This window comes from Procambarus clarkii, chromosome 65 (genome assembly GCF_040958095.1).
Source record: "Procambarus clarkii isolate CNS0578487 chromosome 65, FALCON_Pclarkii_2.0, whole genome shotgun sequence".
Lineage (NCBI taxonomy): Eukaryota > Metazoa > Arthropoda > Malacostraca > Decapoda > Cambaridae > Procambarus > Procambarus clarkii.
This window is the reverse complement of record NC_091214.1, coordinates 16,158,211-16,181,532: the sequence shown is the minus strand read 5'-3', so window position 1 is coordinate 16,181,532 and position 23,322 is coordinate 16,158,211. Positions and strand designations below refer to the sequence as shown.

At 55.6% G+C, this 23,322-nt stretch overlaps 1 protein-coding gene across 1 annotated transcript in view; it reads left to right on the top strand.

The window, feature by feature from the left end:
- Positions 1-23,322, top strand: part of LOC123771090 (uncharacterized) — a 54,073-nt gene that overhangs the window by 10,001 nt on the left and 20,750 nt on the right. The gene's annotated exons all lie outside the window — the stretch shown is intronic.

Sequence of the window (23,322 nt, the reverse complement as noted above, 5' to 3'; positions counted from 1 at the left end):
TGGGAAGGTTTGTTGATGGTGGTGGTGGTGGGAAGGTTTGTTGTTGGTGGTGGTGGTGGCGGGAAGGTTTGTTGTTGTTGGTGGTGGTGGTGGTGGGAAGGTTTGTTGTTGATGGTGGTGGTGGTGGTGGTGGGAAGGTTTGTTGTTCGTGGTGGTGGGGGGAAGGTTTGTTGTTGTTGGTGGTGGTGGTGGGAAAGTTTGTTGTTGATGGTGGTGGCGGGAAGGTTTGTTGTTGTTGGTGGTGGTGGCGGGAAGGTTTGTTGTTGTTGGTGGTGGTGGTGGGAAGGTTTGTTGTTGTTGGTGGTGGTGGGAAGGTTTGTTGTTGTTGGTGGTGGTGGCGGGAAGGTTTGTTGTTGTTGGTGGTGGTGGGAAGGTTTGTTGTTGTTGGTGGTGGTGGCGGGAAGGTTTGTTGTTGTTGGTGTTGGTGGTGGTGGGAAGGTTTGTTGTTGGTGGTGGTGGTGGTGGGAAGGTTTGTTGTTGTTGGTGGTGGTGGTGGTGGTGGTGGGAAGGTTTGTTGTTGTTAGTGGTGGTGGGGGGAAGGCTTGTTGGTGGTGGTGGTGGTGGTGGCGGGAAGGTTTGTTGTTGTTGGTGGTGGTGGTGGTGGTGGCGGGAAGGTTTGTTGTTGTTGGTGGTGGTGGTGGTGGTGGCGGGAAGGTTTGTTGTTGGTGGTGGTGGTGGCGGGAAGGTTTGTTGTTGTTGGTGGTGGTGGTGGGGGGGAAGGTTTGTTGTTGGTGGTGGTGGTGGCGGGAAGGTTTGTTGTTGTTGGTGGTGGTGGTGGTGGGGGGAAGGTTTGTTGTTGGTGGTGGTGGTGGCGGAAAGGTTTGTTGTTGGTGGTGGTGGGGGGAAGGTTTGTTGTTGATGGTGGTGGTGGTGGTAGTGGTGGGAAGGTTTGTTGTTGGTGGTGGTGGTGGGGGGAAGGTTTGTTGTTGGTGGTGGTGGTGGTGGGAAGGTTTGTTGGTGGTGGTGGTGGGAAGGTTTGTTGTTGATGGTGGTGGGGGTGGGAAGGTTTGTTGTTGATGGTGGTGGTGGCGGGAAGGTTTGTTGGTGGTGGTGGTGGGAAGGTTTGTTGTTGATGGTGGTGGTGGCGGGAGGGTTTGTTGTTGGTGGTGGTGGTGGCGGGAAGGTTTGTTGTTGATGGTGGTAGTGGTGGTGGCGGGAAGGTTTGTTGTTGTTGGTGGTGGTGGCGGGAAGGTGTGTTGGTGGTGGTGGTGGTGGTGGGAAGGTTTGTTGTTGTTGGTGGTGGTGGTGGTGGTGGCGGGAAGGTTTGTTGTTGTTGGTGGTGGTGGCGGGAAAGTTTGTTGTTGTTGTTGGTGGTGGTGGGGGGAAGGTTTGTTGATGGTGGTGGTGGTGGGGGGAAGGTTTGTTGGTGGTGGTGGTGGGAAGGTTTGTTGGTGGTGGTGGTGGTGGCGGGAAGGTTTGTTGGTGGTGGTGGTGGTGGCGGGAAGGTTTGTTGGTGGTGGTGGTGGTGGTGGCGGGAAGGTTTGTTGGTGGTGGTGGTGGTGGCGGGAAGGTTTGTTGGTGGTGGTGGTGGCGGGAAGGTTTGTTGGTGGTGGTGGCGGGAAGGTTTGTTGGTAGTGGTGGGAAGGTTTGTTGTTGGTGGTGGTGGTGGCGGGAAGGTTTGTTGTTGGTGGTGGTGGTGGGAAGGTTTGTTGTTGGTGGTGGTGGTGGTGGGAATGTTTGTTGGTGGTGGTGGTGGTGGGAAGGTTTGTTGTTGGTGGTGGTGGTGGTGGGAAGGTTTGTTGATGGTGGTGGTGGTGGTGGTGGCGGGAGGGTTTGTTGTTGGTGGTGGTGGCGGCATGGTTTGTTGTTGTTGGTGGTGGTGGTGGGAAGGTTTGTTGATGGTGGTGGTGGTGGTGGTGGCGGGAATGTTTGTTGATGGTGGTGGTGGTGGTGGGAAGGTTTGTTGATGGTGGTGGTGGTTGTGGGAAGGTTTGTTGTTGGTGGTGGTGGCGGGAAGGTTTGTTGATGGTGGTGGTGGTGGTGGGAAGGTTTGTTGATGGTGGTGGTGGTGGTGGTGGGAAGGTTTGTTGTTGGTGGTGGTGGCGGGAAGGTTTGTTGATGGTGGTGGTGGTGGTGGGAAGGTTTGTTGATGGTGGTGGTGGGAAGGTTTGTTGTTGGTGGTGGGAAGGTTTGTTGTTGGTGGTGGTGGTGAGAAAGTTTGTTGTTGGTGGTGGTGGTGGGAAGGTTCGTTGTTTGTGGTGGTGGTGGTGGTGGGGGGAAGGTTTGTTGTTGGTGATGGTGGTGGTGGGAAGGTTTGTTGGTGGTGGTGGTGGGAAGGTTTGTTGGTGGTGGTGGGAAGGTTTGTTGGTGGTGGTGGTGGTGGTGGTGGTGGTGGGAAGGTTTGTTGTTGGTGGTGGTGGTGGTGGGGGGAAGGTTTGTTGTTGTTGGTGGTGGTGGTGGTGGGAAGGTTTGTTGTTGATGGTGGTGGTGGTGGTGGTGGGAAGGTTTGTTGTTGATGGTGGTGGTGGTGGTGGTGGGAAGGTTTGTTGTTGATGGTGGTGGCGGGAAGGTTTGTTGTTGTTGGTGGTGGTGGCGGGAAGGTTTGTTGTTGTTGGTGGTGGTGGGGGGAAGGTTTGTTGTTGGTGGTGGTGGTGGGGGGAAGGTTTGTTGTTGTTGTTGGTGGTGGTGGGAAGGTTTGTTGTTGATGGTGGTGGTGGCGGGAAGGTTTGTTGTTGTTGGTGGTGGTGGCGGGAAGGTTTGTTGTTGTTGGTGGTGGTGGCGGGAAGGTTTGTTGTTGTTGGTGGTGGTGGTGGTGGTGGGAAGGTTTGTTGTTGATGGTGGTGGTGGTGGTGGTGGGGGGAAGGTTTGTTGTTGTTGGTGGTGGTGGTGGTGGTGGTGGTGGTGGGGGGAAGGTTTGTTGTTGTTGTTGGTGGTGGTGGTGGTGGTGGGGGGAAGGTTTGTTGTTGTTGATGGTGGTGGTGGTGGTGGTGGGGGGAAGGTTTGTTGTTGTTGGTGGTGGTGGTGGTGGTGGGAAGGTTTGTTGTTGATGGTGGTAGCGGGAAGGTTTGTTGTTGTTGGTGGTGGTGGCGGGGAGGTTTGTTGTTGTTGGTGGTGGTGGGGGGAAGGTTTGTTGTTGTTGGTGGTGGTGGGGGGAAGGTTTGTTGTTGGTGGTGGTGGTGGCGGGAAGGTTTGTTGTTGTTCGTGGTGGTGGTGGTGGCGGGAAGGTTTGTTGTTGTTGGTGGTGGTGGTGGGAAGGTTTGTTGTTGTTGGTGGTGGTGGCGGGGAGGTTTGTTGTTGTTGGTGGTGGTGGGGGGAAGGTTTGTTGTTGGTGGTGGTGGTGGTGGGGGGAAGGTTTGTTGTTGGTGGTGGTGGTGGTGGTGGCGGGAAGGTTTGTTGTTGGTGGTGGTGGTGGTGGTGGTGGCGGGAAGGTTTGTTGTTGTTGTTGGTGGTGGTGGTGGGAAGGTTTGTTGTTGGTGGTGGTGGTGGCGGGAAGGTTTGTTGTTGTTCGTGGTGGTGGTGGTGGGAAGGTTTGTTGTTGTTGGTGGCGGTGGTGGTGGGAAGGTTTGTTGTTGGTGGCGGTGGTGGTGGGAAGGTTTGTTGTTGTTGGTGGTGGTGGGGGGAAGGCTTGTTGGTGGTGGTGGTGGTGGTGGCGGGAAGGTTTGTTGTTGGTGGTGGTGGTGGTGGGGGGAAGGTTTGTTGTTGGTGGTGGTGGTGGCGGGAAGGTTTGTTGTTGTTGGTGGTGGTGGTGGGGGGGAAGGTTTGTTGTTGGTGGTGGTGGTGGCGGGAAGGTTTGTTGTTGTTGGTGGTGGTGGGGGGAAGGTTTGTTGTTGATGGTGGTGGTGGTGGTAGTGGTGGGAAGGTTTGTTGTTGGTGGTGGTGGTGGGGGGAAGGTTTGTTGTTGGTGGTGGTGGTGGTGGGAAGGTTTGTTGGTGGTGGTGGTGGGAAGGTTTGTTGTTGATGGTGGTGGGGGTGGGAAGGTTTGTTGTTGATGGTGGTGGTGGCGGGAAGGTTTGTTGGTGGTGGTGGTGGGAAGGTTTGTTGTTGATGGTGGTGGTGGCGGGAGGGTTTGTTGTTGGTGGTGGTGGTGGCGGGAAGGTTTGTTGTTGATGGTGGTAGTGGTGGTGGCGGGAAGGTTTGTTGTTGTTGGTGGTGGTGGCGGGAAGGTGTGTTGGTGGTGGTGGTGGTGGTGGGAAGGTTTGTTGTTGTTGTTGTTGGTGGTGGCGGGAAGGTTTGTTGTTGTTGGTGGTGGTGGCGGGAAGGTGTGTTGTTGTTGTTGGTGGTGGCGGGAAGGTTTGTTGTTGTTGGTGGTGGTGGCGGGAAGGTGTGTTGGTGGTGGTGGTGGTGGCGGGAAGGTTTGTTGTTGTTGTTGGTGGTGGTGGCGGGAAAGTTTGTTGTTGTTGTTGTTGTTGGTGGTGGTGGGGGGAAGGTTTGTTGATGGTGGTGGTGGTGGGGGGAAGGTTTGTTGGTGGTGGTGGTGGTGGCGGGAAGGTTTGTTGGTGGTGGTGGTGGTGGGAAGGTTTGTTGGTGGTGGTGGCGGGAAGGTTTGTTGGTGGTGGTGGTGGTGGCGGGAAGGTTTGTTGGTGGTGGTGGTGGCGGGAAGGTTTGTTGGTGGTGGTGGTGGCGGGAAGGTTTGTTGGTGGTGGTGGCGGGAAGGTTTGTTGGTGGTGGTGGGAAGGTTTGTTGTTGGTGGTGGTGGTGGCGGGAAGGTTTGTTGTTGGTGGTGGTGGTGGGAAGGTTTGTTGTTGGTGATGGTGGGAATGTTTGTTGGTGGTGGTGGTGGTGGGAAGGTTTGTTGTTGGTGGTGGTGGTGGTGGGAAGGTTTGTTGATGGTAGTGGTGGTGGTGGTGGCGGGAGGGTTTGTTGTTGGTGGTGGTGGCGGCATGGTTTGTTGTTGTTGTTGGTGGTGGTTGTGGTGGGAAGGTTTGTTGATGGTGGTGGTGGTGGTGGGAAGGTTTGTTGGTGGTGGTGGTGGTGGTGGGAAGGTTTGTTGATGGTGGTGGTGGTGGTGGGAAGGTTTGTTGATGGTGGTGGTGGTGGTGGGAAGGTTTGTTGATGGTGGTGGTGGTGGCGGGAATGTTTGTTGATGGTGGTGGGAAGGTTTGTTGATGGTGGTGGTGGTTGTGGGAAGGTTTGTTGTTGGTGGTGGTGGCGGGAAGGTTTGTTGATGGTGGTGGTGGGAAGGTTTGTTGATGGTGGTGGTGGTGGTGGGAAGGTTTGTTGTTGGTGGTGGTGGCGGGAAGGTTTGTTGATGGTGGTGGTGGTGGTGGGAAGGTTTGTTGATGGTGGTGGTGGGAAGGTTTGTTGTTGGTGGTGGTGGCGGGAAGGTTTGTTGATGGTGGTGGTGGTGGTGGGAAGGTTTGTTGATGGTGGTGGTGGTGGTGGGAAGGTTTGTTGATGGTGGTGGTGGTGGTGGGAAGGTTTGTTGATGGTGGTGGTGGTGGTGGCGGGAGGGTTTGTTGTTGTTGTTGTTGGTGGTGGTGGCGGGAAGGTTTGTTGTTGGTGGTGGTGGCGGCAAGGTTTGTTGTTGTTGGTGGTGGTGGTGGTGGTGGGAAGGTTTGTTGATGGTGGTGGTGGTGGAGGGAAGGTTTGTTGATGGTGGTGGTGGCGGGAAGGTTTGTTGATGGTGGTGGTGGTGGTGGGAAGGTTTGTTGATGGTGGTGGTGGTTGTGGGAAGGTTTGTTGTTGGTGGTGGTGGCGGGAAGGTTTGTTGATGGTGGTGGCGGGAAGGTTTGTTGATGGTGGTGGTGGTGGGAAGGTTTGTTGATGGTGGTGGTGGTGGTGGGAAGGTTTGTTGTTGGTGGTGGTGGTGGTGGGAAGGTTTGTTGATGGTGGTGGTGGTGGTGGTGGCGGGAGGGTTTGTTGTTGGTGGTGGTGGCGGCATGGTTTGTTGTTGTTGGTGGTGGTGGTGGGAAGGTTTGTTGATGGTGGTGGTGGTGGTGGTGGCGGGAATGTTTGTTGATGGTGGTGGTGGTGGTGGGAAGGTTTGTTGATGGTGGTGGTGGTTGTGGGAAGGTTTGTTGTTGGTGGTGGTGGCGGGAAGGTTTGTTGATGGTGGTGGTGGTGGTGGGAAGGTTTGTTGATGGTGGTGGTGGTGGGAAGGTTTGTTGTTGGTGGTGGTGGCGGGAAGGTTTGTTGATGGTGGTGGTGGTGGTGGGAAGGTTTGTTGATGGTGGTGGTGGGAAGGTTTGTTGTTGGTGGTGGGAAGGTTTGTTGTTGGTGGTGGTGGTGAGAAAGTTTGTTGTTGGTGGTGGTGGTGGGAAGGTTCGTTGTTTGTGGTGGTGGTGGTGGTGGGGGGAAGGTTTGTTGTTGGTGATGGTGGTGGTGGGAAGGTTTGTTGGTGGTGGTGGTGGGAAGGTTTGTTGATGGTGGTGGTGGGAAGGTTTGTTGGTGGTGGTGGTGGGAAGGTTTGTGTATGGTGGTGGTGGTGGGAAGGTTTGTTGTTGGTGGTGGTGGTGGTGGGGGGAAGGTTTGTTGTTGTTGGTGGTGGTGGTGGTGGGAAGGTTTGTTGTTGATGGTGGTGGTGGTGGTGGTGGGAAGGTTTGTTGTTGATGGTGGTGGTGGTGGTGGTGGGAAGGTTTGTTGTTGATGGTGGTGGCGGGAAGGTTTGTTGTTGTTGGTGGTGGTGGCGGGAAGGTTTGTTGTTGTTGGTGGTGGTGGGGGGAAGGTTTGTTGTTGGTGGTGGTGGTGGGGGGAAGGTTTGTTGTTGTTGTTGGTGGTGGTGGGAAGGTTTGTTGTTGTTGGTGGTGGTGGTGGGAAGGTTTGTTGTTGATGGTGGTGGTGGCGGGAAGGTTTGTTGTTGTTGGTGGTGGTGGCGGGAAGGTTTGTTGTTGTTGGTGGTGGTGGCGGGAAGGTTTGTTGTTGTTGGTGGTGGTGGTGGTGGTGGGAAGGTTTGTTGTTGATGGTGGTGGTGGTGGTGGTGGGGGGAAGGTTTGTTGTTGTTGGTGGTGGTGGTGGTGGTGGTGGTGGTGGGGGGAAGGTTTGTTGTTGTTGTTGGTGGTGGTGGTGGTGGTGGGGGGAAGGTTTGTTGTTGTTGATGGTGGTGGTGGTGGTGGTGGGGGGAAGGTTTGTTGTTGTTGGTGGTGGTGGTGGTGGTGGGAAGGTTTGTTGTTGATGGTGGTAGCGGGAAGGTTTGTTGTTGTTGGTGGTGGTGGCGGGGAGGTTTGTTGTTGTTGGTGGTGGTGGGGGGAAGGTTTGTTGTTGTTGGTGGTGGTGGGGGGAAGGTTTGTTGTTGGTGGTGGTGGTGGCGGGAAGGTTTGTTGTTGTTCGTGGTGGTGGTGGTGGCGGGAAGGTTTGTTGTTGTTGGTGGTGGTGGTGGGAAGGTTTCTTGTTGTTGGTGGTGGTGGCGGGGAGGTTTGTTGTTGTTGGTGGTGGTGGGGGGAAGGTTTGTTGTTGGTGGTGGTGGTGGTGGGGGGAAGGTTTGTTGTTGGTGGTGGTGGTGGTGGTGGCGGGAAGGTTTGTTGTTGTTGGTGGTGGTGGTGGTGGTGGCGGGAAGGTTTGTTGTTGTTGTTGGTGGTGGTGGTGGGAAGGTTTGTTGTTGGTGGTGGTGGTGGCGGGAAGGTTTGTTGTTGTTCGTGGTGGTGGTGGTGGGAAGGTTTGTTGTTGTTGGTGGCGGTGGTGGTGGGAAGGTTTGTTGTTGGTGGCGGTGGTGGTGGGAAGGTTTGTTGTTGTTGGTGGTGGTGGGGGGAAGGCTTGTTGGTGGTGGTGGTGGTGGTGGCGGGAAGGTTTGTTGTTGGTGGTGGTGGTGGTGGGGGGAAGGTTTGTTGTTGGTGGTGGTGGTGGCGGGAAGGTTTGTTGTTGTTGGTGGTGGTGGTGGGGGGGAAGGTTTGTTGTTGGTGGTGGTGGTGGCGGGAAGGTTTGTTGTTGTTGGTGGTGGTGGGGGGAAGGTTTGTTGTTGATGGTGGTGGTGGTGGTAGTGGTGGGAAGGTTTGTTGTTGGTGGTGGTGGTGGGGGGAAGGTTTGTTGTTGGTGGTGGTGGTGGTGGGAAGGTTTGTTGGTGGTGGTGGTGGGAAGGTTTGTTGTTGATGGTGGTGGGGGTGGGAAGGTTTGTTGTTGATGGTGGTGGTGGCGGGAAGGTTTGTTGGTGGTGGTGGTGGGAAGGTTTGTTGTTGATGGTGGTGGTGGCGGGAGGGTTTGTTGTTGGTGGTGGTGGTGGCGGGAAGGTTTGTTGTTGATGGTGGTAGTGGTGGTGGCGGGAAGGTTTGTTGTTGTTGGTGGTGGTGGCGGGAAGGTGTGTTGGTGGTGGTGGTGGTGGTGGGAAGGTTTGTTGTTGTTGTTGTTGGTGGTGGCGGGAAGGTTTGTTGTTGTTGGTGGTGGTGGCGGGAAGGTGTGTTGTTGTTGTTGGTGGTGGCGGGAAGGTTTGTTGTTGTTGGTGGTGGTGGCGGGAAGGTGTGTTGGTGGTGGTGGTGGTGGCGGGAAGGTTTGTTGTTGTTGTTGGTGGTGGTGGCGGGAAAGTTTGTTGTTGTTGTTGTTGTTGGTGGTGGTGGGGGGAAGGTTTGTTGATGGTGGTGGTGGTGGGGGGAAGGTTTGTTGGTGGTGGTGGTGGTGGCGGGAAGGTTTGTTGGTGGTGGTGGTGGTGGGAAGGTTTGTTGGTGGTGGTGGCGGGAAGGTTTGTTGGTGGTGGTGGTGGTGGCGGGAAGGTTTGTTGGTGGTGGTGGTGGCGGGAAGGTTTGTTGGTGGTGGTGGCGGGAAGGTTTGTTGGTGGTGGTGGGAAGGTTTGTTGTTGGTGGTGGTGGTGGCGGGAAGGTTTGTTGTTGGTGGTGGTGGTGGGAAGGTTTGTTGTTGGTGATGGTGGGAATGTTTGTTGGTGGTGGTGGTGGTGGGAAGGTTTGTTGTTGGTGGTGGTGGTGGTGGGAAGGTTTGTTGATGGTAGTGGTGGTGGTGGTGGCGGGAGGGTTTGTTGTTGGTGGTGGTGGCGGCATGGTTTGTTGTTGTTGTTGGTGGTGGTGGTGGTGGGAAGGTTTGTTGATGGTGGTGGTGGTGGTGGGAAGGTTTGTTGGTGGTGGTGGTGGTGGTGGGAAGGTTTGTTGATGGTGGTGGTGGTGGTGGGAAGGTTTGTTGATGGTGGTGGTGGTGGTGGGAAGGTTTGTTGATGGTGGTGGTGGTGGTGGTGGCGGGAATGTTTGTTGATGGTGGTGGGAAGGTTTGTTGATGGTGGTGGTGGTTGTGGGAAGGTTTGTTGTTGGTGGTGGTGGCGGGAAGGTTTGTTGATGGTGGTGGTGGGAAGGTTTGTTGATGGTGGTGGTGGTGGTGGGAAGGTTTGTTGTTGGTGGTGGTGGCGGGAAGGTTTGTTGATGGTGGTGGTGGTGGTGGGAAGGTTTGTTGATGGTGGTGGTGGGAAGGTTTGTTGTTGGTGGTGGTGGCGGGAAGGTTTGTTGATGGTGGTGGTGGTGGTGGGAAAGTTTGTTGATGGTGGTGGTGGTGGTGGGAAGGTTTGTTGATGGTGGTGGTGGTGGTGGGAAGGTTTGTTGATGGTGGTGGTGGTGGTGGCGGGAGGGTTTGTTGTTGTTGTTGTTGGTGGTGGTGGCGGGAAGGTTTGTTGTTGGTGGTGGTGGCGGCAAGGTTTGTTGTTGGTGGTGGTGGTGGTGGTGGTGGGAAGGTTTGTTGATGGTGGTGGTGGTGGAGGGAAGGTTTGTTGATGGTGGTGGTGGCGGGAAGGTTTGTTGATGGTGGTGGTGGTGGTGGGAAGGTTTGTTGATGGTGGTGGTGGTTGTGGGAAGGTTTGTTGTTGGTGGTGGTGGCGGGAAGGTTTGTTGATGGTGGTGGCGGGAAGGTTTGTTGATGGTGGTGGTGGTGGGAAGGTTTGTTGATGGTGGTGGTGGTGGTGGGAAGGTTTGTTGTTGGTGGTGGTGGCGGGAAGGTTTGTTGATGGTGGTGGTGGTGGTGGGAAGGTTTGTTGATGGTGGTGGTGGTGGTGGGAAGGTTTGTTGTTGGTGGTGGTGGCGGGAAGGTTTGTTGATGGTGGTGGTGGTGGTGGGAAGGTTTGTTGATGGTGGTGGTGGGAAGGTTTGTTGATGGTGGTGGTGGTGGTGGGAAGGTTTGTTGATGGTGGTGGTGGTGGTGGCGGGAGGGTTTGTTGTTGGTGGTGGTGGTGGCGGGAAGGTTTGTTGATGGTGGTGGTGGCGGTGGGAAGGTTTGTTGGTGGTGGTGGTGGTGGCGGGAAGGTTTGTTGTTGGTGGTGGTGGTGGTGGCGGGAGGGTTTGTTGTTGTTGGTGGTGGTGGCGGGAAGGTTTGTTGATGGTGGTGGTGGTGGTGGCGGGAGGGTTTGTTGTTGTTGGTGGTGGTGGTGGCGGGAAGGGTTATTGGTGGTGGTGGTGGGAAGGTTTGTTGATGGTGGTGGTAGTGGTGGGAAGGTTTGTTGATGGTGGTGGTGGTGGCGGGAAGGTTTGTTGATGGTGGTGGTGGCGGGAAGGTTTGTTGATGGTGGTGGTGGTGGTGGGAAGGTTTGTTGGTGGTGGTGGTGGTGGTGGTGGCGGGAAGGTTTGTTGATGGTGGTGGTGGTGGTGGTGGCGGGAAGGTTTGTTGATGGTGGTGGTGGTGGTGGGAAGGTTTGTTGTTGGTGGTGGTGGTGGTGGCGGGAAGGTTTGTTGATGGTGGTGGTGGTGGTGGTGGTGGCGGGAAGGTTTGTTGATGGTGGTGGTGGTGGTGGGAAGGTTTGTTGTTGATGGTGGTGGTGGTGGCGGGAAGGTTTGTTGATGGTGGTGGTGGTGGTGGGAAGGTTTGTTGTTGGTGGTGGTGGTGGTGGCGGGAAGGTTTGTTGATGGTGGTGGTGGTGGTGGGAAGGTTTGTTGTTGATGGTGGTGGTGGTGGTGGGAAGGTTTGTTGATGGTGGTGGTGGTGGTGGGAAGGTTTGTTGATGGTGGTGGTGGTGGTGGTGGGAAGGTTTGTTGATGGTGGTGGTGGTGGTGGGAAGGTTTGTTGATGGTGGTGGTGGTGGTGGTGGCGGGAGGGTTTGTTGTTGGTGGTGGTGGTGGCGGGAAGGTTTGTTGATGGTGGTGGTGGCGGTGGGAAGGTTTGTTGGTGGTGGTGGCGGGAAGGTTTGTTGTTGGTGGTGGTGGCGGGAGGGTTTGTTGTTGTTGTTGGTGGTGGCGGGAAGGTTTGTTGATGGTGGTGGTGGTGGTGGCGGGAGGGTTTGTTGTTGTTGGTGGTGGTGGCGGGAAGGTTTGTTGATGGTGGTGGTGGTGGTGGGAAGGTTTGTTGTTGGTGGTGGTGGTGGCGGGAAGGTTTGTTGTTGGTGGTGGTGGTGGGAAGGTTTGTTGTTGGTGGTGGTGGTGGTGGCGGGAAAGTTTGTTGTTGGTGGTGGTGGTGGTGGCGGGAGGGTTTGTTGTTGTTGGTGGTGGTGGCGGGAAGGTTTGTTGTTGGTGGTGGTGGTGGTGGCGGGAAGGTTTGTTGATGGTGGTGGTGGTGGTGGCGGGAGGGTTTGTTGTTGTTGGTGGTGGTGGCGGGAAGGTTTGTTGATGGTGGTGGTGGTGGTGGCGGGAAGGTTTGTTGTTGTTGGTGGTGGTGGTGGTGGCGGTGGGAAGGTTTGTTGATGGTGGTGGAGGTGGTGGCGGGAAGGTTTGTTGTTGGTGGTGGTGGTGGTGGGAAGGTTCGTTGTTGGTGGTGGTGGTGGTGGGAAGGTTTGTTGTTGGTGGTGGTGGTGGGAAGGTTTGTTGATGGTGGTGGTTGGGGGAAGGTTTGTTGTTGGTGGTGGTGGCTGGAAGGTTTGTTGTTGATGGTGGTGGTGGTGGTGGTGGGAAGGTTTGTTGTTGGTGGTGGTGGTGGCGGGAAGGTTTGTTGATGGTGGTGGTGGCGGTGGGAAGGTTTGTTGTTGGTGGTGGTGGCGGTGGGAAGGTTTGTTGGTGGTGGTGGTGGTGGTGGGAAGGTTTGTTGTTGTTGTTGGTGGTGGTGGTCGTGGTGGGAAGGTTTGTTGATGGTGGTGGTGGTGGGAAGGTTTGTTGTTGGTGGTGGTGGTGGGAAGGTTTGTTGTTGGTGGTGATGGTGGTGGTGGCGGGAAGGTTTGTTGTTGATGGTGGTGGTGGTGGTGGTGGTGGCGGGAAGGTTTGTTGTTGATGGTGGTGGTGGTGGTGGTGGTGGGAAGGTTTGTTGATGGTGGTGGTGGTGGGAAGGTTTGTTGTTGGTGGTGGTGGGAAGGTTTGTTGATGGTGGTGGTGGGAAGGTTTGTTGATGGTGGTGGCGGTGGTGGGAAGGTTTGTTGTTGGTGGTGGTGGTGGGAAGGTTTGTTGTTGGTGGTGATGGTGGTGGTGGTGGTGGCGGGAAGGTTTGTTGTTGATGGTGGTGGTGGTGGTGGCGGGAAGGTTTGTTGTTGATGGTGGTGGTGGTGGGAAGGTTTGTTGTTGTTGGTGGTGGTGGGAAGGTTTGTTGTTGGTGGTGGTGGTGGGAAGGTTTGTTGTTGGTGGTGATGGTGGTGGTGGTGGTGGGAAGGTTTGTTGTTGATGGTGGTGGTGGTGGTGGCGGGAAGGTTTGTTGTTGGTGGTGGTGGGAAGGTTTGTTGTTGGTGGTGGTGGTGGGAAGGTTTGTTGTTGGTGGTGATGGTGGTGGTGGTGGTGGGAAGGTTTGTTGTTGGTGGTGGTGGTGGGAAGGTTTGTTGTTGGTGGTGGTGGTGGGAAGGTTTGTTGTTGGTGGTGATGGTGGTGGTGGTGGTGGCGGGAAGGTTTGTTGTTGATGGTGGTGGTGGTGGTGGCGGGAAGGTTTGTTGTTGATGGTGGTGGTGGTGGGAAGGTTTGTTGTTGTTGGTGGTGGTGGGAAGGTTTGATGATTGTGGTGGTGGTGGTGGTGGTGGGGGGAAGGTTTGTTGTTGGTGGTGGTGGTGGTGGTGGTGGTGGGGGGAAGGTTTGTTGTTGGTGGTGGTGGTGGTGGTGGCGGGAAGGTTTGTTGTTGATGGTGGTGGTGGTGGTGGTGGTGGCGGGAAGGTTTGTTGTTGATGGTGGTGGTGGTGGTGGTGGCGGGAAGGTTTGTTGTTGGTGGTGGTGGTGGCGGGAAGGTTTGTTGTTGATGGTGGTGGTGGTGGGAAGGTTTGTTGTTGGTGGTGGTGGTGGGAAGGTTTGATGATTGTGGTGGTGGTGGTGGTGGTGGGGGGAAGGTTTGTTGTTGGTTGTGGTAGTGGTGGTGGCGGGAAGGTTTGTTGTTGATGGTGGTGGTGGTGGCGGGAAGGTTTGTTGTTGATGGTGGTGGTGGTGGTGGCGGGAAGGTTTGTTGTTGGTGGTGGTGGTGGTGGTGGTGGTGGCGGGAAGGTTTGTTGTTGTTGGTGGTGGTGGTGGTGGTGGTGGGAAGGTTTGTTGTTGGTGGTGGTGGCGGGAAGGTTTGTTGTTGGTGGTGGTGGTGGTGGCGGGAAGGTTTGTTGTTGGTGGTGGTGGTGGTGGTGGTGGTGGTGGTGGCGGGAAGGTTTGTTGTTGGTGGTGGTGGTGGTGGTGGTGGCGGGAAGGTTTGTTGTTGTTGATGGTGGTGGTGGCGGGAAGGTTTGTTGTTGATGGTGGTGGTGGTGTCGGGAAGGTTTGTTGGTGGTGGTGGTGGTGGTGGTGGCGGCGGGAAGGTTTGTTGTTGATGGTGGTGGTGGTGGTGGTGGGAAGGTTTGTTGGTGGTGGTGGTGGTGGTGGTGGGAAGGTTTGTTGTTGATGGTGGTGGTGGTGGGAAGGTTTGTTGATGGTGGTGGTGGTGGTGGTGGTGGCGGGAAGGTTTGTTGTTGATGGTGGTGGTGGTGGTGGTGGTGGGAAGGTTTGTTGTTGATGGTGGTGGTGGGAAGGTTTGTTGTTGGTGGTGGTGGTGGTGGTGGGAAGGTTTGTTGTTGATGGTGGTGGTGGTGGGAAGGTTTGTTGTTGGTGGTGGTGGTGGGAAGGTTTGTTGTTGGTGGTGGTGGTGGGAAGGTTTGTTGTTGTTGGTGGTGGTGGGAAGGTTTGTTGTTGATGGTGGTGGTGGTGGGAAGGTTTGTTGGTGGTGGTGGTGGTGGGAAGGTTTGTTGTTGGTGGTGGCGGGAAGGTTTGTTGTTGGTGGTGGTGGTGGTGGGAAGGTTTGTTGATGGTGGTGGTGGTGGGAAGGTTTGGTGGTGGTGGTGGCGGGAAGGTTTGTTGTTGGTGGTAGTGGTGGTGGGAAGGTTTGTTGTTGGTGGTGGTGGTGGGAAGGTTTGTTGTTGTTGGTGGTGGTGGTGGTGGCGGGAAGGTTTGTTGTTGGTGGTGGTGGTGGTGGTGGTGGGAAGGTTTGTTGTTGATGGTGGTGGTGGTGGCGGGAAGGTTTGTTGTTGGTGGTGGTGGTGGTGGGAAGGTTTGTTGATGGTGGTGGTGGTGGTGGTGGTGGTGGGAAGGTTTGTTGTTGTTGGTGGTGGTGGTGGGAAGGTTTGTTGATGGTGGTGGTGGCGGCGGGAAGGTTTGTTGTTGATGGTGGTGGTGGCGGGAAGGTTTGTTGTTGGTGGTGGTGGTGGCGGGAAGGTTTGTTGTTGGTGGTGGTGGGAAGGTTTGTTGATGGTGGTGGTGGCGGGAAGGTTTGTTGATGGTGGTGGTGGTGGTGGGAAGGTTTGTTGTTGATGGTGGTGGTGGTGGGAAGGTTTGTTGTTGATGGTGGTGGTGGTGGCGGGAAGGTTTGTTGTTGGTGGTGGTGGGAAGGTTTGTTGTTGATGGTGGTGGTGGTGGGAAGGTTTGTTGATGGTGGTGGTGGTGGGAAGGTTTGTTGTTGGTGGTGGTGGTGGCGGGAAGGTTTGTTGTTGGTGGTGGTGGTGGCGGGAAGGTTTGTTGTTGGTGGTGGTGGGAAGGTTTGTTGTTGATGGTGGTGGTGGTGGGAAGGTTTGTTGGTGGTGGTGGTGGCAGGAAGACAGTAGGTGGCGGCCGTTAGATATAAAGTAAGTAATTATCAAAAGAAGGCACCAAACCGGGAAGGCTATGTAGCACCATCAAATATGCAAAATAATCAGAGGGCGCTAAATATCACCAAGGATGCCAATACGAGAACAAAAACGCATAAGGCGACCGATATCAAAAGTATCCGAGTCACCAAGAATTCTATCGAGGGACAGGTGACCGCGAGGGGCGGTCGGAAAGCAAGACACACGCTCGTCCTGGAAGTCAGGACATTCAAGAAGGACATGCACGACCGTAAGAGGGACAATGCAACTAGGACAATAAGGAGCAGGGCGGTGCTCCATCAAGTGACCATGGGTTAAGCGAGTATGGCCAATACGCAACCTCGCCAGAGCTGTTTCCCACCGCCGGTTACGGTGGAAGGAGGACTGCCACGAGGAAACACAACATTTAAGAGTACGTAGCTTGTTACCAGTAACAGACAACCAAGAAGCCTGCTAACGGGTAAGGACTAAGGAATGGATAACCGGGTAAAAGTCGGAATACGGAATGCCCTTACGAGAGATGGGACAAGAGCGGACAGCTTCCTTGGCGGCAGCATCCGCACGCTCATTTAAAGACACACCAACATGGCTGGGAATCCAACAAAACTCAACCGACTTAAATTTACTGTGAACGAGAAACAGCCAATGCTGGATCTCGACAACCACTGGATGAACCGGATTAAAGGACCCGAGAGCCATGAGGGCACTACGAGAGTCAACAACAACCACAAAGGAAGACTGACAACGAGAAAGCAGGAGACGAAGAGCATAGAGAATAGCATAAAGTTCCGCGTTAGATATAAAGTGTTAAACAAGTTGTCTGGTTTATTATTTTGTAACTTATTGTGGGTGGCGTGTGGGAAGTGGCGAGGGTAGCCTAGCCTCTTTACCTCCTACGGGACCAGGTTATGTTGTACATAAAACAATTCTTCCCACACCATTGTACTGGCTCATTCCTCAGCTCTAAGTGGCTTTAATATAATGCCATTGTACTATTGTTGTTCCGTAGTTTAATACGAAGTTTTTATAATAAGCAATTTAAAGAAACGGTGTTGTGAGCCAGAAGGGCATGTTGTGGGAGGGGGAACGTTGATCTCACGTTCATCACTATATTACCTCACTCATCATTGTTGCCATCATTGTCTGCACAGTTTGAATACAAGAACACAAATGAAAGTGGTGGACGTGGAGGAATCTTTTTAAAAAATTAGTTGTAATTTGTTAAAACATTTAAAGAAATTAATGGTGGGGGTGTAAGTGTTGTCATGAGGCTGCAGGGTGGTGGATGTGTGAGTGTTGTCATGAGGCTGCAGGGAAGGTGGGTGTGTGAGTGTTGTCATGAGGCTGCAGGGTGGTGGGTGTAAGTGTTGTCATGAGGCTGCAGGGTGGTGGGTGTAAGTGTTGTCATGAGGCTGCAGGGTGGTGGATGTGAGTGTTGTCATGAGGCTGCAGGGTGGTGGGTGTGAGTGTTGTCATGAGGCTGCAGGGTGGTGGATGTGAGTGTTGTCATAAGGCTGCAGGGTGGTGGGTGTGAGTGTTGTCATGAGGCTGCAGGGTGGTGGATGTGAGTGTTGTCATGAGGCTACAGGGTGGGGGGTGTGAGTGTTGTCATGAGGCTGCAGGGTGGTGGATGTGAGTGTTGTCATGAGGCTGCAGGGTGGTGGGTGTGAGTGTTGTCATGAGGCTGCAGGGTGGTGGGTGTAAGTGTTGTCATGAGGCTGCAGGGTGGTGGGTGTGTGAGTGTTGTCATGAGGCTGCAGGGTGGTGGGTGTGAGTGTTGTCATGAGGCTGCAGGGTGGTGGGTGTAAGTGTTGTCATGAGGCTTCAGGGTGGTGGGTGTGTGGGTGTTGTCATGAGTCTGCAGGGTGGTGGGTGTAAGTGTTGTCATGAGGCTGCAGGGTGGTGGATGTGAGTGTTGTCATGAGGCTGCAGGGTGGTGGGTGTGTGAGTGTTGTCATGAGGCTGCAGGGTGGTGGGTGTAAGTGTTGTCATGAGGCTGCAGGGTGGTGGGTGTGTGAGTGTTGTCATGAGGCTGCAGGGTGGTGGGTGTAAGTGTTGTCATGAGGCTGCAGGGTGGTGGATGTGAGTGTTGTCATGAGGCTGCAGGGTGGTGGGTGTGAGTGTTGTCATGAGGCTGCAGGGTGGTGGGTGTAAGTGTTGTCATGAGGCTGCAGGGTGGGTGAGTTGTCATGAGGCTGCAGGGTGGTGGGTGTGAGTGTTGTCATGAGGCTGCAGGGTGTGTGAGTGTTGTCATGAGGCTGCAGGGTGGTGGATGTGAGTGTTGTCATGAGGCTGCAGGGTGGTGGGTGTGAGTGTTGTCATGAGGCTACAGGGTGGTGGGTGTGAGTGTTGTCACGAGGCTGCAGGGTGGTGGGTGTGTGAGTGTTGTCATGAGTCTGCAGGGTGGTGGATGTGAGTGTTGTCATGAGGCTGCAGGGTGGTGGGTGTGAGTGTTGTCATGAGGCTACAGGGTGGTGGGTGTGAGTGTTGTCACGAGGCTGCAGGGTGGTGGGTGTGAGTGTTGTCATGAGGCTGCAGGGTGGTGGGTGTGAGTGTTGTCATGAGGCTGCAGGGTGGGTGAGTGTTGTCATGAGGCTACAGGGTGGTGGATGTGAGTGTTGTCATGAGGCTGCAGGGTGGTGGGTGTGTGAGTGTTGTCATGAGGCTGCAGGGTGGGTGTGTGAGTGTTGTCATGAGGCTACAGGGTGGTGGGTGTGAGTGTTGTCATGAGGCTGCAGGGTGGGTGAGTGTTGTCATGAGGCTGCAGGGTGGTGGGTGTGTGAGTGTTGTCATGAGGCTGCAGGGTGGGTGTGTGAGTGTTGTCATGAGGCTGCAGGGTGGTGGGTGTGAGTGTTGTCATGAGGCTGCAGGGTGGTGGGTGTGAGTGTTGTCATGAGGCTGCAGGGTGGTGGGTGTGAGTGTTGTCATGAGGCTGCAGGGTGGGTGAGTGTTGTCATGAGGCTGCAGGGTGGTGGGTGTGTGAGTGTTGTCATGAGGCTGCAGGGTGGGTGTGTGAGTGTTGTCATGAGGCTGCAGGGTGGTGGGTGTGAGTGTTGTCATGAGGCTGCAGGGTGGTGGGTGTGAGTGTTGTCATGAGGCTGCAGGGTGGTGGGTGTGAGTGTTGTCATGAGGCTGCAGGGTGGGTGAGTGTTGTCATGAGGCTGCAGGGTGGTGGGTGTGAGTGTTGTCATGAGGCTACAGGGTGGTGGGTGTGAGTGTTGTCATGAGGCTACAGGGTGGTGGGTGTGAGTGTTGTCATGAGGCTGCAGGGTGGTGGGTGTGTGAGTGTTGTCATGAGGCTACAGGGTGGTGGGTGTGAGTGTTGTCATGAGGCTGCAGGGTGGGGGTGTAAGTGTTGTCATGAGGCTGCAGGGTGGGTGAGTGTTATCATGAGGCTACAGGGTGGTGGATGTGAGTGTTGTCATGAGGCTGCAGGGTGGTGGGTGTGTGAGTGTTGTCATGAGGCTGCAGGGTGGGTGTGTGAGTGTTGTCATGAGGCTGCAGGGTGGTGGATGTGAGTGTTGTCATGAGGCTGCAGGTTGGTGGGTGTAAGTGTTGTCATGAGGCTGCAGGTTGGTGGGTGTAAGTGTTGTCATGAGGCTGCAGGGTGGTGGGTGTAAGTGTTGTCATGAGGCTGCAGGGTGGTGGGTGTAAGTGTTGTCATGAGGCTGCAGGGTGGTGGGTGTGAGTGTTGTCATGAGGCTGCAGGTTGGTGGGTGTAAGTGTTGTCATGAGGCTGCAGGGTGGTGGGTGTGTGAGTGTTGTCATGAGGCTGCAGGGTGGGGGGTGTAAGTGTTGTCATGAGGCTGCAGGGTGGTGGGTGTAAGTATTGTCATGAAGCTGCAGGGTGGTGGATGTGAGTGTTGTCATGAGGCTGCAGGGTGGGGGTGTAAGTGTTGTCATGAGGCTGCAGGGTGGTGGATGTGAGTGTTGTCATGAGGCTGCAGGGTGGTGGGTGTGAGTGTTGTCATGAGGCTGCAGGGCGGTGGGTGTAAGTATTGTCATGAGGCTGCAGGGTGGGGGGTGTAAGTATTGTCATGAGGCTGCAGGGTGGTGGATATGAGTGTTGTCATGAGGCTGCAGGGTGGGGGGTGTAAGTGTTGCCATGAGGCTGCAGGGTGGTGGGGGTGTAAATGTTGTCATGAGGCTGCAGGGTGGTGGGTGTGTGAGTGTTGTCATGAGGCTGCAGGGTGGTGGGTGTAAGTGTTGTCATGAGGCTGCAGGGTGGTGGGTGTAAGTGTTGTCATGAGGCTGCAGGGTGGTGGGGGTGTAAATGTTGTCATGAGGCTGCAGGGTGGTGGGTGTGAGTGTTGTCATGAGGCTGCAGGGTGGGTGAGTGTTGTCATGAGGCTACAGGGTGGTGGGTGTGTGAGTGTTGTCATGAGTCTGCAGGGTGGTGGATGTGAGTGTTGTCATGAGGCTGCAGGGTGGTGGGTGTGTGAGTGTTGTCATGAGGCTACAGGGTGGTGGGTGTGAGTGTTGTCATGAGGCTGCAGGGTGGGTGAGTGTTGTCATGAGGCTGCAGGGTGGTGGGTGTGTGAGTGTTGTCATGAGGCTGCAGGGTGGGTGAGTGTTGTCATGAGGCTGCAGGGTGGTGGGTGTGTGAGTGTTGTCATGAGGCTGCAGGGAGGGTGTGTGAGTGTTGTCATGAGGCTGCAGGGTGGTGGGTGTGAGTGTTGTCATGAGGCTGCAGGGTGGTGGGTGTGAGTGTTGTCATGAGGCTGCAGGGTGGTGGGTGTGTGAGTGTTGTCATGAGGCTGCAGGGTGGTGGGTGTGAGTGTTGTCATGAGGCTGCAGGGTGGTGGGTGTAAGTGTTGTCATGAGGCTGCAGGGTGGTGGGTGTAAGTGTTGTCATGAGGCTGCAGGGTGGTGGGTGTGTGAGTGTTGTCATGAGGCTGCAGGGTGGGGGGGTGTAAGTGTTGTCATGAGGCTGCAGGGTGGTGGGTGTAAGTATTGTCATGAGGCTGCAGGGTGGTGGATGTGAGTGTTGTCATGAGGCTGCAGGGTGGGGGTGTAAGTGTTGTCATGAGGCTGCAGGGTGGTGGATGTGAGTGTTGTCATGAGGCTGCAGGGTGGTGGGTGTGAGTGTTGTCCTGAGGCTGCAGGGCGGTGGGTGTAAGTATTGTCATGAGGCTGCAGGGTGGGGGGTGTAAGTATTGTCATGAGGCTGCAGGGTGGTGGATGTGAGTGTTGTCATGAGGCTGCAGGGTGGGGGGTGTAAGTGTTGCCATGAGGCTGCAGGGTGGTGGGGGTGTAAATGTTGTCATGAGGCTGCAGGGTGGTGGGTGTGTGAGTGTTGTCTTGAGGCTGCAGGGTGGTGGGTGTAAGTGTTGTCATGAGGCTGCAGGGCGGTGGGTGTGAGTGTTGTCATGAGGCTGCAGGGTGGTGGGGGTGTAAATGTTGTCATGAGGCTGCAGGGTGGTGGGTGTGAGTGTTGTCATGAGGCTGCAGGGTGGGTGAGTGTTGTCATGAGGCTACAGGGTGGTGGGTGTGTGAGTGTTGTCATGAGTCTGCAGGGTGGTGGATGTGAGTGTTGTCATGAGGCTGCAGGGTGGTGGGTGTGTGAGTGTTGTCATGAGGCTGCAGGGTGGGTGTGTGAGTGTTGTCATGAGGCTACAGGGTGGTGGGTGTGAGTGTTGTCATGATTCTGCAGGGTGGGTGAGTGTTGTCATGAGGCTGCAGGGTGGTGGGTGTGTGAGTGTTGTCATGAGGCTGCAGGGTGGTGGGTGTGAGTGTTGTCATGAGGCTGCAGGGTGGTAGGTGTGAGTGTTGTCATGAGGCTGCAGGGTGGTGGGTGTGTGAGTGTTGTCATGAGGCTGCAGGGTGGTGGGTGTGAGTGTTGTCATGAGGCTGCAGGGTGGTGGGTGTAAGTGTTGTCATGAGGCTGCAGGGTGGTGGGTGTGAGTGTTGTCATGAGGCTGCAGGGTGGGTGAGTGTTGTCATGAGGCTGCAGGGTGGTGGGTGTGAGTGTTGTCATGAGGCTGCAGGGTTGGTGAGTGTTGTCATGAGGCTGCAGGGTGGTGGGTGTGAGTGTTGTCATGAGGCTGCAGGGTGGTGGGTGTGAGTGTTGTCATGAGGCTGCAGGGTGGGTGAGTGTTGTCATGAGGCTGCAGGGTGGTGGGTGTGAGTGTTGTCATGAGGCTACAGGGTGGTGGGTGTGAGTGTTGTCATGAGGCTACAGGGTGGTGGGTGTGAGTGTTGTCATGAGGCTGCAGGGTGGTGGGTGTGTGAGTGTTGTCATGAGGCTACAGGGTGGTGGGTGTGAGTGTTGTCATGAGGCTGCAGGGTGGGGGTGTAAGTGTTGTCATGAGGCTGCAGGGTGGTGGGTGTAAGTGTTGTCATGAGGCTGCAGGGTGGTGGGTGTAAGTGTTGTCATGAGGCTGCAGGGTGGTGGGTGTGAGTGTTGTCATAAGGCTGCAGGGTGGTGGGTGTAAGTGTTGTCATGAGGCTGCAGGGTGGTGGGTGTGTGAGTGTTGTCATGAGGCTGCAGGGTGGGGGGTGTAAGTGTTGTCATGAGGCTGCAGGGTGGTGGGTGTAAGTATTGTCATGAGGCTGCAGAGTGGTGGATGTGAGTGTTGTCATGAGGCTGCAGGGTGGGGGGTGTAAGTGTTGTCATGAGGCTGCAGGGTGGTGGATGTGAGTGTTGTCATGAGGCTGCAGGGTGGTGGGTGTGAGTGTTGTCATGAGGCTGCAGGGCGGTGGGTGTAAGTATTGTCATGAGGCTGCAGGGTGGGGGGTGTAAGTGTTGCCATGAGGCTGCAGGGTGGTGGATGTGAGTGTTGTCATGAGGCTGCAGGGTGGGGGGTGTAAGTATTGTCATGAGGCTGCAGGGTGCTGCAGGGTGGTGGATGTGAGTGTTGTCATGAGGCTGCAGGGTGGGGGGGGTGTAAGTGTTGCCATGAGGCTGCAGGGTGGTGGGGGTGTAAATGTTGTCATGAGGCTGCAGGGTTGTGGGTGTGTGAGTGTTGTCATGAGGCTGCAGGGTGGTGGGTGTAAGTGTTGTCATGAGGCTGCAGGGTGGTGGGAGTAAGTGTTGTCATGAGGCTGCAGGGTGGTGGGTGAGTGTTGTCATGAGGCTGCAGGGTGGTGGGTGTAAATGTTGTCATGAGGCTGCAGGGCGGTGGGTGTGAGTGTTGTCATGAGGCTGCAGGGTGGTGGGGGTGTAAATGTTGTCATGAGGCTGCAGGGTGGTGGGTGTGAGTGTTGTCATGAGGCTGCAGGGTGGTGGGTGTAAGTGTTGTCATGAGGCTGCAGGGTGGTGGGTGTGAGTGTTGTCATGAGGCTGCAGGGTGGTGGGGGTGTAAATGTTGTCATGAGGCTGCAGGGTGGGTGTGAGTGTTGTCATGAGGCTGCAGGGTGGGTGTGAGTGTTGTCATGAGGCTGCAGGGTGGTGGGTGTAAGTGTTGTCATGAGGCTGCAGGGCGGTGGGTGTGAGTGTTGTCATGAGGCTGCAGGGGGTGGGGGTGTAAATGTTGTCATGAGGCTGCAGGGTGGTGGGTGTGAGTTGTCATGAGGCTGCAGGGTGGGTGTGAGTGTTGTCATGAGGCTGCAGGGTGGTGGGTGTGAGTGTTGTCATGAGGCTGCAGGGTGGGTGTGAGTGTTGTCATGAGGCTGCAGGGTGGTGGGTGTGAGTGTTGTCATGAGGCTGCAGGGTGGTGGGTGTAAGTGTTGTCATGAGGCTGCAGGGTGGTGGGTGTAAGTGTTGTCATGAGGCTGCAGGGTGGGTTTGAGTGTTGTCATGAGGCTGCAGGGTGGTGGGTGTGAGTGTTGTCATGAGGCTGCAGGGTGGTGGGTGTGAGTGTTGTCATGAGGCTGCAGGGTAGTGGGTGTAAGTGTTGTCATGAGGCTGCAGGGTGGTGGGTGTAAGTGTTGTCATGAGGCTGCAGGGTGGTGGGTGTAAGTGTTGTCATGAGGCCGCAGGGTGGTGGGTGTGAGTGTTATCATGAGGCTGCAGGGCGGTGGGTGTAAGTGTTGTCATGAGGCTGCAGGGTGGTGGATGTGAGTGTTGTCATGAGGCTGCAGGGTGGTGGGTGTAAGTGTTGTCATGAGGCTGCAGGGTGGTGGGTGTGTGAGTGTTGTCATGAGGCTGCAGGGTGGTGGGTGTAAGTGTTGTCATGAGGCTGCAGGGTGGTGGGTGTAAGTGTTGTCATGAGGCTGCAGGGCAGTGGGTGTAAGTGTTGTCATGAGGGTGCAGGGTGGTGGGTGTAAGAGTTGTCATGAGGCTGCAGGGTGGTGGGTGTGTGAGTGTTGTCATGAGTCTGCAGGGTGGTGGATGTGAGTGTTGTCAAGAGGCTGTTGGGTGGGTGAGTGTTGTCATGAGGCTGCAGGGTGGTGGGTGTAAGTGTTGTCATGAGGCTGCAGGGTGGGTGAGTGTTGTCATGAGGCTGCAGGGTGGTGGGTGTAAGTGTTGTCATGAGGCTGCAGGGTGGGTGAGTGTTGTCATGAGGCTGCAGGGTGGTAGGTGTGAGTGTTGTCATGAGGGTGCAGGGTGATGGGTGTGAGTGTTGTCATGAGGCTGCAGGGTGGTGGGAGTGAGTGTTGTCATGAGGCTGCAG